The 16,582-nt window shown below is 40.6% G+C and overlaps 1 protein-coding gene across 4 annotated transcripts in view; it reads left to right on the top strand.

Moving 5' to 3' along the window:
- Positions 1-16,582, top strand: part of ATXN1 (ataxin 1) — a 459,925-nt gene that overhangs the window by 175,921 nt on the left and 267,422 nt on the right. For all 4 annotated transcript variants that reach the window (XM_017521371.2, XM_017521362.2, XM_017521388.2 and 1 more), the window contains one exon: positions 2,153-2,283. The gene's annotated coding sequence lies outside the window, so the exon portion shown is untranslated. The remainder of the gene's footprint in view (positions 1-2,152; positions 2,284-16,582) is intronic.

The following is a 16,582-nucleotide window of genomic DNA, read 5'->3' as shown; positions in this document are numbered from 1 at the left end:
GATTTCCAGAAAACATTAGGGGCTAGATGGGGAAAACATCACAATGGAATTGAAGCTCAAGGTTGGCCTTGAAAAATGAGTAGGAATTTTTCTTTTCTTTTTTTTGAGACAAAGTTTTGTTGGTGATGCCCAGGATAGAGTGCAATGGCACGATCTTAGCTCCCTGCATTCTCCGCCTCCCGGGTTTAAGCCATTCTCCTGCCTCAGCCCCCTGAGTAGCTGGGATTACAGGCACCTACCACCATGGCTGGCTATTTTTTGTATTATTATGAAGTTTTTAAAGTAGAGAACGAGGTTTCGCCGTATTGGCTAGGCTGCTCTCGAACTCCTGATCTCAGGTGATCAGGAATTGGCCTCCCAAAGTGCTGGAATTACAGGTGTGAGCCACATCGCTTGGTGGAAGAATGAGTAGGAATTTTCTAGATGGCAAGGAGGGGAAAGGCATGTTTATCAAAGGGAGTGTTATATGCAAAGGCAGAGGCATAATCAAAATAGTGCAAGAAAATGTCTATACATATACAAAAGGAGAGTTATTGTGGCATCCATAAATAATTTTGTTGATTTCTTAATATGCTCATATCCATGTTGTGTTGCAGTGATTATGAGATCTGTATTAGCATGTAGAGTTTGTAAATAGGTAATCATGTTTTAAGTATTTTTTAAGACATGGCTATACCATATATAGAAATTTCTCTCTTCGTTTTCATATCTTTACTTTGGAATTCACACATGCCTTTTCATTTTAGTATCTGACTTGTTTCTAATGAAATTGAGCTGCTTAGGCAGGACGTGGATTTTAGGTTTCTGCTTAGTGTTTTGGCATCTGGATTTGGGATTACTTAGCATTTTTAATTTACTAAAATAACCATCAATTTACATGCAGTTCAAATGTGAACATGTTGGTTTCCGTTGAGCTTGGGAATTAAAATGAAAGTACAATAAATTTAAAAAATCAGGAATTTTAAGACTTAGGTGACATATCACTCTTGGGGAAATGAGGTGATATTGATTTGATACTTTTTTTTTTTTGAGATAGAGTCTTGCTCTGTTACCACACTAGAGTGCAGCGCTACAATCTCGGCTCACTGCAACCTCTGCCTCCCGGGTTCAAGCAATTCTCCTGCCTCAGCCTCCCGCGTAGCTGGGATTACAGGCATGTGTCACCATGCCCAGCTAATTTTTGTATTTTTAATAGAGACAGGGTTTCACCATGTTGGCCCGGATGGTCTCGATCTCCTGACCTTGTGATCCACCCACCTCAGCCTCCCAAAGTACTGGGATTACAACTGTGCACCCTGCACCCTGCCATGATACTTTTTAATACTAACTACAGAAGTGTTGATTGCAAGATCAGCTTTGAAGAGATGGGACAGCACTAGAATCCTAAGCATGGCCTCTGTGAACTGTTGTCTCAAACTGGCTTTAACATCTGCTGGCTGTGTTTACTCTCAGTTTTCTTGTCAATAATGCAGAGGTAATCGTGATTCCTAGCCACCTCACAGACTGCAATGGAGTGGGGCAATGTGCATAAAGCCCTTAGCACAGGGCCCAGTGCATAGTAAATGTTCATCATGACCTTGTTCATGTTGACCTTGGCCTTCATCATGTTCATGATGACCTTGGCCATCGCTGACATCATGTCTTAACTGAGTTATCAACAAAGAGGCATGTGTAATTTCAAAAGTGAAAGTCAGGCCGGAATGGTAAATATATGCACAGAATTTGCATAATTTTGTGACTAGCAGGAATCTCAGAGAAAGAGAGCATCAAATTCAGCAAGGTTTCTGACATTTTCTCTGAAGAACTGACTGCTTTTTATTTCTTTGAAATCTTAGAATCATTAAGCAGGGAAGGAGGGGAAAGAACAGGATTATTTTGATAGTGATGTCCCTAAGGTGAGGAGATGGGAGGGAAGCAACCCCTGGCCAGAGCCCACTCATCAGGTGGATGGGGACCTGCTGTGTCTCTGCCTGCTGAGTTTTTGACATTCTGATTGAAAAACTGCGTGTGTGTGTGTGTGTGTGTGTGTGTGTGTGTGTGTGTGTGTGTGATTATGCAATATAATGTTTCCCGTTTCTGTGACTTCAGCGATTGTGTATGAAGACCACAGAAGCTGCCTAACTCAGTGAGAATATTGTTTTTGTAATTACAGGTCTAGGCATTTGTCATTGAGATTCTCCACTGCCATCCTTTCTACTCAAGCAAAATCTTCGTGAAAAGATCCGCTACAAGGAACAGCCGATACCTTTCGGTTCTTCATGGTGATGAAAGCACATGGTACAGGTAAACATCTCTAAGATCTTTCAAGGGAAATAATTATCATCGACTTGTAATATCCTCAATATAGGGGTGGGGGTGTATATATATCTGGTCACACAAACATACATAACATAAACATGTGTCTATATGTTCATGTAGACTCCATCTATTTTTTTTTTTTACTGTCTCTTTTATAAAAATGGAACCCTTGCTTTTTTGTGGGAAAGGAAATAACTTCTACTTATTTTGAGGCCACTGGTTTCTAAGTGGCCTCAAATGACAAAGCATTTGTCACTTAGAGGATCAATGACAAAGCATTGCTGATAATTCTGAAAGCAGTGTTCATAAATTCACCTAGAGAGACGACCATCAAATGGTAGTAGAGATTGTAGAGGTAGTTAGTAGAGATTGTTAAGAATATTGTTTTTCTTAACAATATAATTCGGAACATTTTTCATAGCAACGTATTTCTCTACAATATAATTCTTAATGATTATATAATATACTGTTGAACAAATATTCTAAAATTTATTTAATTTATATCCCTTCTAAATGGACAGTTAGTCATTTCTGATTTTTTTGCCTTTTTATTTTTCTAAGACCGGGTCTCATTCTGTTACCCAGGCTGAAGTGCAGTGGCACAGTTTTGGCCCACTGCAACCTCTACCTCCAAGTCTCAAGCGATTCTCCTGCCTCAGCCTCCCACATATTAATAGCTGGGACTACAGGCGCAGGCCACCATGCCCGGCTAATTTTTGTATTTTTTTTTTATAGTGATGGGGTTTTGCCACGTTGCCCAGGCTAGTCTCAAACTCATGACCTCAATCACTCCTCCTAACTCAGCCTCCCAAAATGCTGGGATTTCAGGCGTGAGCCACCACGCCCCGCCATATTTTTGCTTTTATGATACCAAAAATATTCTTATAGCTCTGTATTAGTTCCCATTACAAATGAATTCCTTAAGCTAATTTCTTAGCAGCAGACTGTTAAATGTAAGAGTTGTCAAGTTTTAAGGCTTTTGGTAACTTGTTGCCAAATTACTTTCCAATAAAGTCATACCAGTTTATATTTCCAGAGGCAGTTTATGAGAGTGTCTGCTTCACACAGTTTTCCAATGCTGGGAATTTTGAAAACAAAAAGAGCTTTTGCTAACTGATTATGCAAAATGATGTTTCCATGTATGTTGGGTTTTTGGTGTTGGGGGGTCATTTGTTCGTAAATTGTGCTGTTTTGTAGAACCTTCCTCCATTAGACAGTAGCATGCTTGAAACTTACCAGATTTCGACAGTTCAGAAATAATATTAAATCCAGAAGGAGTAGAAGGGTCCTCGGGAATTTTAAGTTCTTCCTTTCTGGCAAAGTATTTTTAGACAACTATGAAATCACTAGATAGCAATCATTTTTCAGTAGAAAGCATAGTTTTTCATTTCTTAAAATGAGCAAAAATGTATTTAATAATAAGCCTTTATTAGACATGTATCTGAAGTTATACTGCTCATTAGTTTAAAAGTATGTATGTGTCTATATATGTATGTATGGATATATATATATATATATGTCCAATATCGGGAACATGATTAAATATAACTATGTTAGTGCCATATGATGCAAAAGCTGTAGATAAGATTGCAAGCTTCAGGCTTCCTGGGCTCAAATTCCAGCTCTGCTGTTTTCTCGAAGTGTGACATTGGGCAAGTTACTTTGCATGTAAAATTCAGATAATAATAGTACCCTTCTCCATTGGGTGTTGCTGCAGATAATATATGTAAAATGTCTAAAATGGTTAAAAATCCTATTTCAGAAGTATTTAATCATTCAAGAAAATGATCGGTATAGAAGTAAACAAATGTCAGGTATTGGCACAAACCACAGTATAATCCTAATCTTGCAAAATTACTTTGCCTCTTTTTCCTCCCTCTTTTCATCCTCCTCTAGTCTCTAAAAAAAAAAAAAGAGCTTAGCATACTTCTGAATGACTTTAATTTGTATTAGTGGGGTAATCCCAGTCCTGGAGAGACTGCCTGATGGAAGTCTTCAAGTCAGAGACCTATTTTTCACAGAGCTTTGAAACCATGGCTGTCTGCATCACCTGGCTAGCGGCACCCTTGGAGCAGCCGCTGGGTGAGAGCAGAGCTGCTTTCCCACCCGGGGCTGCCTAGCTCCTGTGGTACACCAAGTGCCTTGGGCACAGAGAGAGTCCCTCACCGTCTGGCACCATATGTGAGCTGCCCTAGTTGGCTCATCTCTTTCCGTCATTACTAAATAAGCTTCATTTCACTAAATAAATGAAAGCGAAGGTAGATGAAGAGACCCCCCCGCTCTCCCCCACCCCCGCCCAGCTCTTAGGAAATGTGTGCTTTATCCTACAGATATACAAAGGGGAAGGCTGTAGGGTTGTGAATCTCTTGACCCTCTGGCTCCATCATAACGTTGAAAAGTGAAAGGAAAAGCCATCAAGGAATTATTTGGCATGAAGGGGACAAACACAGAATGACTTGTGTGGCTTAGCCACTGCTTTTCACTGGTTTCCCTGTAACGAGCTTGTGTTATGTGGACGCTCCATTCGTTTTGGCCCTGATTTCTGGTCTAATTTGAACAGCTCTGTATTTCTCAGCAGAAGAGGAATATCTGAATTTCTAATTAAGACATGTTAGCTTAAGAATACCTCCTTAATGTGTCATAAATCATTTTCCTGTAAGTGATGATGAGGATGAATAAGAAAACAAAACTTGGATTTATGCACACATGTATGTGATTTAAGCACAATTAATAAGTTCATAGAGGGAGAGAGGACGACAAATGAGTTAGCAAATATAGGTCAGGGAAAGAGTTCATAATGTTCTGCCAGGTTCCGATGAGGCACCTCGTGCGTGTAGGTAGGAGCCCTCACGTAGCAGTAGTGGGAATGGTAATCACACTGCCATATGGAACATTTGATATTTGAATAGCACTCAGCTTCCTCTGAAACTACAAAATCGATAGAGACTCAGGGAGGAAGAAAGGATTCTCTTGCTGTGGATCACTGGCTGGTGTGCAGAAATATAGACGTGCTGGTTATCCAGGGCTTACCAGAATGAATGTCTCTAGGGACTCAGGAGAGTGGGGAATACTTAACCATATTAATTGTGCTGCGACCTCAGATCTGCTGTCAGCAGTTTTCGGTTGTGTTCGTATGCTACACGTGGTTGCCTAAACCATTTGTGCACTCTTGTACGAGACCTCTCTACAAGACCAGGCAGAATCATTGTTGAAATGTCAATTTGCAAAGTCCCATGGGGACCTTGGGGTGCCTTACAATTTTGCCAGTACAAAGTTAAAGCACAACTTTTGAAATGTGAGAAATGGAAACAATGCCCTTTATTTTAATCCCATTCATTTATCACTGATTTATTAATTTAGCAAAGGCCTTTCTAGGGGCCCCTGTGTTCTAGTATAGGGCTAGGCATTGAAGACAAGGGAGGAGAACAAGGTACACAGGAGACGGGCTGTAATGGAGCTTACAGTCCTCAGGGAGATAGTCAACACAATCGTAACTGGCTTGAGTGAAAAGGAAAGATGAAGCGGGCCATTCTAAAAGGAGGCGTGGCATGCATCTGAAATTGGAAACTAGAGAAACCAGTGGAGAAAGACCTGTTGATCTGGAAGGCATAGAACAGAAAGAACCAGAGAATAGACAGGGACTGACAATGAGGTTGTGATTGTTGACGGCTGGACCAGGTTGAGAACTGAAGAAGGCAAGGAGAGAAGCGGACTGTCAGACGCCCCCTGAGTGCACAGTTGCTAGGGCCAGTAAAGATGGTGGGGTTACTGATCTCTCAATGTGGGTAATGTAAAAGATGCATCTTATTGGTAATCTATATCTTTAAGAAATTGTGAAATGACTCTTTTACTTTATGACTAAACAAACATGTTAGAAAGATGGATGTTGCCGGGCGCGGTGTTTCACGTGTAATCCTAGCACTTTGGGAGTTCAAGGCAGGGGGATTGCCTGAGCTCAGGAATTTGTGACCACCCTGGGCAACATGGCGAAACCCCATCTCTACTAAAATACAAAAATCTAGCCTGGAGGTAGTGGTGTACGCCTGTAATCCCAGCTACTCGGGAGGCTGAGGCAGGAGAATTGCTAGAACCTGGGAGGTGGAGGTTGCAGTGAGCCAAGATTGCACCACTGTACTCCAGCCTGGGTGAGAGACCAAGATTCCGTCTCAAAAAAAATAAAAAAAAAGAAAGAAAGAAAAACAAAGATGGATGCAACCCTGTCTTTATCACACTATGGTGATATTTTTATTAACTATCCAAAGGAAGAATTGAGATACACCAGAACACATTTACCTTATTGTCTTACTAACTATATCCTTTTTCTTTACCTACTATAATTCACCTTAGAGAGTGAGATTCATGATATAATTAATCCTACCTTTTTGTGCACACACATAATTAACTCTGTTTAGTTCACTTTAAAGAGATTTTAGGTTCCAGATCAGAATAGCCCCTCCATTTGTCACATCTGACCTCTTTACTATCTGGTACCCTTCCACTCAGCATCGTTTGTGGGATTGTGGTTCTTCTCACCTTCCTCCCTCCATTCCTGGGTGCTTTTAGTGGTCTCTTAAATAACAGGATCTGCTCAGAGATTTCTTTTATCTTCTTAGGCCTTGACCTGCGTTTGGTAAAGACTGTATTTTTAGCTTTGGATTTACTGTCTTTGGCAAACTTTTTTCTCTCTCTTATCCCTCCCTAGTCAGCTGCTCTCTTCAGGGGCTGAGACATCTACCACGTACTCTACCAGATGTTTTTTTCTTTCTTTAACTAGTCCAGCTTAGTTGCCCGTTTCCTTCCCTACTCCGCATCCACACATCCATGCACTCACCCAACACACACACACTGTGCATTATGGAACATGAGGTGTTTCCCCCATCAGGCCCCATATATAACCCACCCCACCCCTCAGCTCTTAGGAAATGTTTGCTTTATCCTACAGAAACACAAAAAGGAAAACTGCGAAGTTTCAAGTTCCTCAACCCTTCAGCTGCGTCTGTATTATAAGGGTGAAAAGGAAAAAGCAAAAGGTTGAAATGTACATTTCTAAGGTTAAGAAAATCTTGCTGATATTAAGCATTTAAAATACATGGCTGGGCGCAATGGCTCATGCCTTGTAATCCCAGCACTTTGGGAGGCCAAAGCAGGCGGCTCACGAGGTCAGGAGATCGAGACCATTCTGGACAACATGGTGAAACCCCATCTCTACTAAAAATACAAAAAAAAATTAGCTGGGCATGGTGGCTCCTGCCTGTAATCCCAGCTACTCAGGAGGCTGCGGCAGGAGTATCACTAGAACCAGGGAGTCAGGAGGTTGCAGTGAGCCAAGATTGTGCCATTGTACTTTAGCCTGGCAACAGAAGGAGACTCCATCTCAAAAAAACAAAAAAGAAAAAAAAAATACAGACTTCCCCAAAGTGTATCTTTCAGCATAAATGTGCCCTTCCATTTTCTACAGCCCTTCCTTCAATCTGTAGATAGCCTCCATAATTCATAGCCACTTTGGGTAAAGGCATTATTTTGAGACATTTAAGGATTTTTTAAAGGAAAAACAAAAAATATGGGGTCAAACATTCAAGAGTACATTGTGTCTTATACATAGGCATAGCTTTTAAACTATTTTGGAGTACTTTAGAGTTTTAAAATAACTTACCAGGCCTCTGTATGAAACATTTTATTCTTTGTAAGTTTTATAAATCATATGATTTTTAGTGTCCGTATGGAAACATTCGCTGAGTTGTCATAACACTAATGAAATAAGGTAGACTATTGTGTCACCTATTCTTCAACCGCATTAGAAAATGGCTGATATCAGAGCTTACAATTTTGTCTTTCCTGTTGGAACCCTAAAGCAGACTGCCACAGACCTTCGCTCGAACACTCACGCTGCTTTCAGTGTTGGCACACCAGACTACTCAAACTGTGGGCCAAGCTGGAGGTAGGGATCCAACTTTGATACAGCTGTAGCAAATTGACAGTATTCTGTGGTACTTTTCAAATTACTATTTTTTTTCTTTTAGAGATTATCAAATGAAATGAAGCATGTAAATAGTTTTCTAAGCTCCGGAATGTGAGATATCAGAGCTTTTGATGTTATAGTATTTAGAGGTGGAAGAGAAAATGAACATTCATTTCCCTTTCTCCCCAACTCAAGACCCGTGCCCCCTGAATATCATTAGTGCCTCTCATGTCATCAGTGTTCAAATAGTGAATTATTCATTCACTGATTGTTGAAGCAACTGTGATAAGATTTGGAAATAATATACAGAACATCTTGGAAGTATTTTTTTTTATTGGCAAGAAACTGCTATATGCCAAGCAGTATTAAGAAGGGTCATCTCTTCAAATTAAATGAGAAGTAAATCACTGGTATTTTTTTAGATTTTTGCTGAATGTCTCCGTAAACCTTTGGAAGGTAGTTTTTTTTGAGTTGGCAATTATACCCTGTCTCTCATGTTTTCTCTTCAGGAATAATCATTCCTTTCTCCCCACCCTCCATGCCTTTCTCTCTCTCTCTCTCTCTTTCTCTCTCTCTCTTTCTGTCTCTCTCTCTTTCTCTCTCTCTCTCTCTCTCTTTCTTTCTCCCTCTCTGTCTCTCTTTCTCTCTCTCTTCTTTTAAAATGGCAGCAACAGAGCACTGTGGGAATTGTAGACATATAAACCTGAGAATTGCCCGGCCTGGGGCATAGTTAATGCCCCGTAAACATTTGTTGCTGCTGTGTCTACTGTGTCCTGTTCTCCCTCTATTCAACACCCTGTTTTTTTCCTGGTGGAGATTTTCCTGAGTACTTAAACAAATAAACATAGCCAAACAAAACAAGAAATTCATTGCTGATGCTGTGTACTTTAGAAGCTGGGTCTGTGCTTGGGTTGACTGACAGAGATGTGATACTCTGAGTGTGTTTTCAGATAAAGCCAAATTCAAGTAAAACACCCTTGGACTTGAAAATAAGTCAGGGGGGCTTTGAACAAGGTACTCTGTGACCCTGTGCTTCAAAGTTCCCCATCTGTAACATGAGTGGTTTGTTCTCTGAGGTTTCTTCCACCTCTAAAAATTACCATCACTTTGCAACCTTGATGCTTTAAGACTTTGAAGCCCCTGTATAAAAGAACCTATGAAAAGCATCATTGCTTATGTTTTCCCTGTGCATTTTAGTAGCTGCTTGGAGTGGTTTTTGGTGTGTGTCTTCCATCGTGCTCAGGTGGAGCTGATGACCTCCTCCTTCAGGATAGACAGTGAAAAAAACCAAAACAGAAACACTCCGTTCATGCACAAAGGCAACCCTCTTCCAGATGCTTAACCCCTTCAGTGAGCATTTTGATGACACAGAGGGATCATCACTTCACTTGCCACTGAAATACCGCCATCTCTGGAGTGACATTTGGCAGCTGTGAAGTAGTCGAGCTGCAGTACTTATATGACAGTTTGGGGAAAAGGAGCGAGACAGAAATAGCACATTCCAAAATAATCCTATTAAAACCACAGGGAAAGTAGAGTTGGGCAACAAGACGGGAGGATGGTCTGCCCCAGAGTCTGACTGTCCTGTTTAGGCAATGCAGACTTCAGCCCCAGAAGCTGTAACTGGTGTCACTGCTGGAATATAGTGACCACAGTCAAGAATCCCCTACACATACCTCCCAAAAAGGGGGCATGTCTAATGTCCCATTGAGCTATCATGTTATAATTTTTCTTCTCTTTTTTCCCTAGTATTCTAGTTATCAGGCTCTGTTGGCACATAAATAGATCTGTCTTTTTAAAACTGCCTCTTCCTTTTGCTCCCTGCATAGGGTGATATGTAGGTAAGTCTTTTATAACAGCAGAAAGTACTGAGATGAAAAGGTGTAATGTTCAAGCACCCTTTTGGGCTGGCTCTGGAAGGATGAAGTGGCCAACCAGAAAGGAAGACTCTTCTATTTAATTCCAGTATCTTGGTAATAACAGTGACAGAGAAGGAAAATTTGAGAAGAAAACGTGGTTGAGTATAAAAGTAGAACTCCAGATTTTCTGGAAAGAGGTAGCCATTGTGATACATATTGGGGTAACAGCGTGGAAGCAGTGGTGGATAAAATCGAGTGCTTCTGACCAATATGTGCAGCAAGAGTTTTTAAAAAGCAAAAGGAAGATTTGTCAACATAGTTAGAAATAATCAGATCCTCAGATAATGGGATACCAGATCTCTCAAAAGGAAGACTCCAGGGAATAAAGAAAGCAGACGATAAAGCAACCTGTGCTTTNTTTTTTGGCATATCTATTTATTTCTTTTCTTTTCTTTTTTTGAGATGGAGTCTTGCTCTGTCACCAGGCTGGAGTGCAGTGGCGCAATCTCGTTTCACAGCACCCTCCACATCCTGAGTTCAAGTGATTCTCCTGCCTCAGCCTCCTGAGTAGCTGGGATTACCGGCATGCACCACCACGCCCAGCTAATTTTTGTATTTTTAGTAGAGGCAGGGTTTCACCATGTTGGCCAGGATGGTCTCTATCTCCTGACCTTGTGATCCACCTGCCTTGGACTCCCAAAGTGCTGGGATTACAAGTGTGAGCAACTGTGCCTGACCAACCGGGGCATTTTAGTTTAACCAGAAAAGAGAATGTTACAAAAAAAATTTAGGGATTAGAGAGTTACTTTCATTTAGAAGCACATAAAATATTTATGTAATGAGCAGAATTTATAGAGTCTACTATTATAAAATAGAACCAAAACTGGATTCAAGAAAAATTTAATAAAATTCATACAGTGGGAGAAAATGAGATGCAATATCAGAAATTCTAGTTTTGAATCTCAGTTCTGCAATTTATTAGCTTTGTGACCTTAGGGAAATCACTTAAAATCTGAGGGATTTCCCCCCAACTCTGTAAAATAGAGATAATTATAATATCTGTCTCACAGGGGTATGTGATGATCAAGTGAGATAATGCATTGAAAAATGTTTTGTAAATTGTAGAGCTGTATACATACGCTGTTTCTGTAACACTGCAATTTCTTATGGCGTGGAGTGATCTCTTAGGGACAGTAATCACATGTGGAAATAGCTTAGAGAGCCAATTGTATCAGAGGCAAAATCTGTTCTATAAAAATTAAAAAATCCATATGAATTATTTTTTCTGCTCCTTGTTTTTCCAGCCCAGAAATTCTTCTGTGTTTACAGAATTTTTCCAAAAATATTCTGGTGAGCCCTGTAACAGAATTGTCCACTCTCTGCTAAGCTGTAAACCACATGATTTTTTTTTTTTTCCTGAGACAGTGTCTTGCTCTGTTGCCCAAGCTGGAGTGCAGTGGTGAGATCTTGGCTCACTGCAACATCCACCTCCCGGGTTCAAGCAATCATCTTGCCTCAGCCTCTCCAGTAGCTAGGACTATAGGCGTGTGTCACCACGCCTGGCTCGTTTTTGTGTTTTTAGTAGAGATGGGGTTTCACCATTATGGCTAGGTGGGTCTCGAACTCCTGACTTCAGGTGATCCACCCACCTTGGCCTCCCAAAGTCTGGGATTGCAGGCATGAGCCACCCCACCCAACCACACCACATGATTTTATAGTAAATATTGCCGCTGGGTAAACCTTGAATAGCAGCATTAAAGAAGAAGAATGCTATCTTGTGTCATTTAATAATCCTAATTTAGGGAGGTCTGGGCAGAGAAAAGCGGGGAGTATCTGTGGTCTGGGAACAAGAATAACATAAGTAGCACACCACACGATGAAGACTTGAAATGGAGACGGTGTAGCACGGTAAATCTTTACTGCGTGTGGGCTGGCATGCTGAAGTTCCCTTTATGCATCAGCCCATCTGTCTCATTAGCTTCTCTCTTAATCACAGACTCCATGAAGTGTCTACTTGTCTTTTTTTTAGCTTTTTATCTTAATCTCATATAAAAGTTAACAAAAGGAAATCAACTGGACGGTATACTGTTTGTGTATACTCCATGCATGCTCAGGGGTGGGGCAAGCTATATTTATAAATGCATGCTAACATGGGGGTGAATCTGTGTGCATAAGAGCTTATTTGTATGTGCATTCATGAATATGTGTGCATTTGGGCAGATTCACAAAGACACAACACATATGTGCCTCTGCTGTATGCTCTCTTACATGGAAAAGACACATTGACATTAATTAGAAAGGATGATATGAAACAGTGAAAGTAAAATTCCTTTCAGCAGTATTTACTATTGTAATCAAAGTGCATGATGTAACATTGTGTGTGCAGGAGAGTTTGCGTATTCATCCTTTAGAACCATAGTAGGAGCTACATATTAAGAGGTTTGAGTGTCAATAGGTGTCTGAGTACAAATTCTCTATTGTGTGCAGTTCATGCAACAAGGCAGTGTATTTTCCTTGTGTCTTTGCTTGCTTGGAATTGAGAATACTTTGGATGAAGAATGTTGCACAGTGTAATTTGTGGCAGAAAACGTGCCCTCACTGTTTGTTTTTTATTCCTCAGGACATTTGCAGGGCTGAACTATCATATGTAGAAAAGAACAGCTTTGTTTGGAAAATACAGTAAGAGCAGTACAAGAAAATTGAATTAAGTAAAGAGTCTTAGGGAGTCCATCTTTGACTGATGATAGTCCTTATTTGCTCTTCATTATTCCCTGTGAAGGAATAAAAATGATGAAATTGGATTTGAAGACTGGATTAAGACAAATGGCTTTTCAGATTTTTTTTTTAACCTTAGCTGTTTCCAATTTTCCTGGAAATGCACATAGTCACTATATAAAGAGTCTGAGTTTATTACATTAAATCTTCCTAAATAGTGTGCCCTTGAGGTTTGATTTGGGGAATTAGTTTAGAAGATTCAGTGGCTCGGAGTACCTGCTAACTGTATGATGGCATGCGTCTCTTGATATTTTATATGCCCATTGATTTTTATAGAGCAAGCAGTACAATAGAAGGAGAGCAGAATGCTGTTTGATCTTAAGGAGATCTTTCCTGCCTGCCAATCGCCACACCCCTTTTTCCTCTAGCTAGAGTTTACTATATTTCCTCCTGGGCCATTGCTGTACTTGCCTAATACTTTTTTTTGAGATAGAGTGTCTGTCTGCCTTCCAGGCTGGAGTGCAGTGGCGCGATCTCGGCTCACTACAACCCCTCCCTTCTGGGTTCAAGTGATTCTCCTGCCTCAGACTCCAGAAGAGCTGGGACTACAAGCATGTACCATCACTCCCAGCTAATTTTTGCATTTTTAGTAGAGACGGGTTTTCACTGTGTTAGCCAGGATGGTCTTGATCTCCTGACCTCATGAGCCGCCCACCTTGGCCTCCCAAAGTGCTGGTATTACAGGCGTGAGCCAGCGCGCCCGGCCTTTGCCTAATACTGTTAACAGGAACTTGCAGATGGGCATATGAGTCTCTACTAACTAGGCTGTAAATCACTTGAGAAGAGGAATCGTTTTATTTCTTGCAACTCTAACACCTAACACAAGGTCCTCAACATAATCTGTCGAATGAATGAACAAATAAACTGAATACCTACTGTGTGCCTGTCCTTGTCTTAGACACAAGGGACAGGCCATGTCTACTCTGAAGTGGTAGATTATCTAGCTACAGCTTAGAATAACTGAGTAAGGGAATAAATGCTGGATTATAACCCAAAGAATAAAATACCTGTTGATTCCAATGAATAAATAAATAAGGGAAAAGGGATGACTTTTCCTTACAGCAGAATTTCAGTTAATAAAAAAATAAGGAAGGAAGGAGTCTGAAAACTTCATTAGAACTCATAGTAAGAATTACCACGAGAAAGTTCCACCAGTGGATGAGCAGACGTGGATTATATGGATTAGAATGAGTAGGCAAAAATATATGCAGAAATAAGAAATTTGTAGAATTTCAAAATAGCCCTCCCCAAAACATTTAGTAATTACAAAGAGAAAATACAAGTTGACAGTGAAGAATCCTGGCCGATATCACCTTAACTAAGTGATCAAGGTTAATGTTACCAGTGATACACATTGACGTAGCGTGTCCCACTGAGAAGGGCATGTCATTTCTGATATCCTCCTTGAAAAGGCATGATCTCACTCTAATCGAGAGAAAACAGCAGACAAACCCAAATGGAAGGGCATTCTAGAAAATAACTGACCCTTGCTCTTAAAAAATGTCAAGGTCTTTAAGGATAAGGAAGGGTTCAGGAACTGCCACAGATTAGAGGAAACTAAAGAAATAAAACTACATAAAAGTCTAAATGAGATCCTAAAACGGGAAAAAAAAAAACCCAAAAAACCTGTTTGGTGCAAAAACTGGTGAAATCCTAAGGTTTGTTGAGCAGTCGTGACGCAGGTTAACTTTCTAGTTTTGATCATGGTTCTATGGTTTTTGTAAGCTGTTGACATAAGGGGAAACTGGGTGGAAGGTACAAGGGAGCTCTGTGCTATTTTTGCCACTTTCTGTAACTCTAAAATTATCTTCAAAAAAATCTAGTTGACTCTTTAGGAGGTTGAGGCAGCCGGATTACGTGAGGTCATGGGTTTGAGACCAGCTTGGCCAACATGGTGAAACCCCATCTCCACTAAAAATACAAAAATTAGCCAGGCATGGTGATGCTTACGTGTAATACCAGCTGTTCAGGAGGCTGAGGCAGGAGAATTACTTGAACATGGAAGGCAGAGGTTGCAGTGAGCCGAGATCTGGCCACTTCATTGAACCAGCCTGGGTGACAGAGCGAGCCTCTGTCTCAAAAAAAAAAAAAAAAAAAAAAAAAAAAAAAAAAAAAAAAAAAAAAAAAAAAAAAAATTTAGTTGAGGGCACAGCTACCAGTTCACAGGGAGCAATTATAGAGCAATATCCATGACAATAAACAACTGAGAATTTGTAATGTGGTTCCAGTGTTAGGTTCAGAAGAGGAATGAGGAATGGCTAGAGACTGGAGTCATCAGGAAGAGATTCCTGTGAGAAGCAAACCCGACATGGACCTTAATAGGACATGTAGTGATGATAGGTAGAAGAAACTGAGGGGTCATTCTAGACACAGTGGCAGCAGGAACAAAAGCATGAGGAAGGGGCACAGATGGCCTGCATGGGATATGCTGGAGGGGCCAGCGGAGTGATGTGTGCATTGCTGGAGATCGGTGTGAAGGAGAATTTGACCGCTGTGGGGAAGGCAGAGCTAATTGATCACTAAGACCTAGCAGAGGAGTGTGAATGAAGTTAAGGCAGCAGGCAACACAGAGTTCCAGTTCTTGTTTAGAGAAATGGCTCAGTGAGTTGGTGTGTATATAATGGTTCAGTGAGTTCGTGTGTATATAATGGTGAAATGGGTGACAGTGTATGTAGGATGGCCAGAACTGGGAGAGACGGGCAGGTGAGTCAGGAATTAATAACAGATAATGAGAGCCCGTCCATTTGAGGGCATTGGGGGGAATGGCAGGAAAGGAAAAAGGGGCAACATATTCAAAGGCATTTAAAGGGGTAGAATACTAGAACTTAGTAATTAATGGATTTGGAGAATGGAGAGGAAGAAGTCAAAGATTATTTCTGGGTCATACTTACCGGCCAGGTAGTGTTGGTGTCCATAATTGAAATAATACATTCAACAGATATTTGCATGCCTACATTGAAGAATAATGTATTCTAGGTGAGGAAGGAGGATTTAAAAACAATGTCAACACAGTGTCTGCCTGCATTGGAATGTGGACCAGAGAGCCTGTGGCTTAGGCTGGACTGAATGAATGGCCAGGTCAGCCTACTAAAGGGGTCCCTGCCCTCCAGATAAAAAGAAGGGAAGGATTGCCCTATCTATTCCTAGCAGTAGCCATAAACAGTGTCAGCATGTCTTTCAAGTTGACACTTCTCTCCTCTTGATAAAAATGTCAGGTCTGCTGTTGCACTATACTCACACATGAAAACTCTCTTAAATCACCATTCTACTTAGGAAAAGGCCATTTATGCCCCCATTAACTCTGCCAAGGTATAGGATGCTGTGTTCCCAAGATACCAAACCTGAAAATTAAACTGCCCTAAAAGTACACACTGAACTTTATAGAAGAAAAAACAGAAAAAGTATACGCACGCTTAAACACCAAGCTCCCAATCTCAGGTGCTGTGTCTTTTCAACTTACATAATACGGCCTCGTGAGCACGCCCGAAGTCATGCTGTTCTGGCTGCTTTGGCTGTGTTGTTTGTTTTTTCTTGGGCTTGTCTCTTCCTCTATGTTAGGTATGAAAGGTTTTATGTAGCCATTATACCCTTGTTTTCACCACTTGTTTTACAAGTTTCCACCTATAGCTCAAGGATAACCATATATATATATATATATATATATGTTTATATGTTTTTATATATGTGTTTA

This window comes from Cebus imitator, unplaced genomic scaffold (genome assembly GCF_001604975.1).
Source record: "Cebus imitator isolate Cc_AM_T3 unplaced genomic scaffold, Cebus_imitator-1.0 Scaffold21, whole genome shotgun sequence".
NCBI classification, from domain to species: domain Eukaryota; kingdom Metazoa; phylum Chordata; class Mammalia; order Primates; family Cebidae; genus Cebus; species Cebus imitator.
Note: the sequence above shows the minus strand (reverse complement) of the source record. Positions and strands in the feature narration are given on the sequence as shown.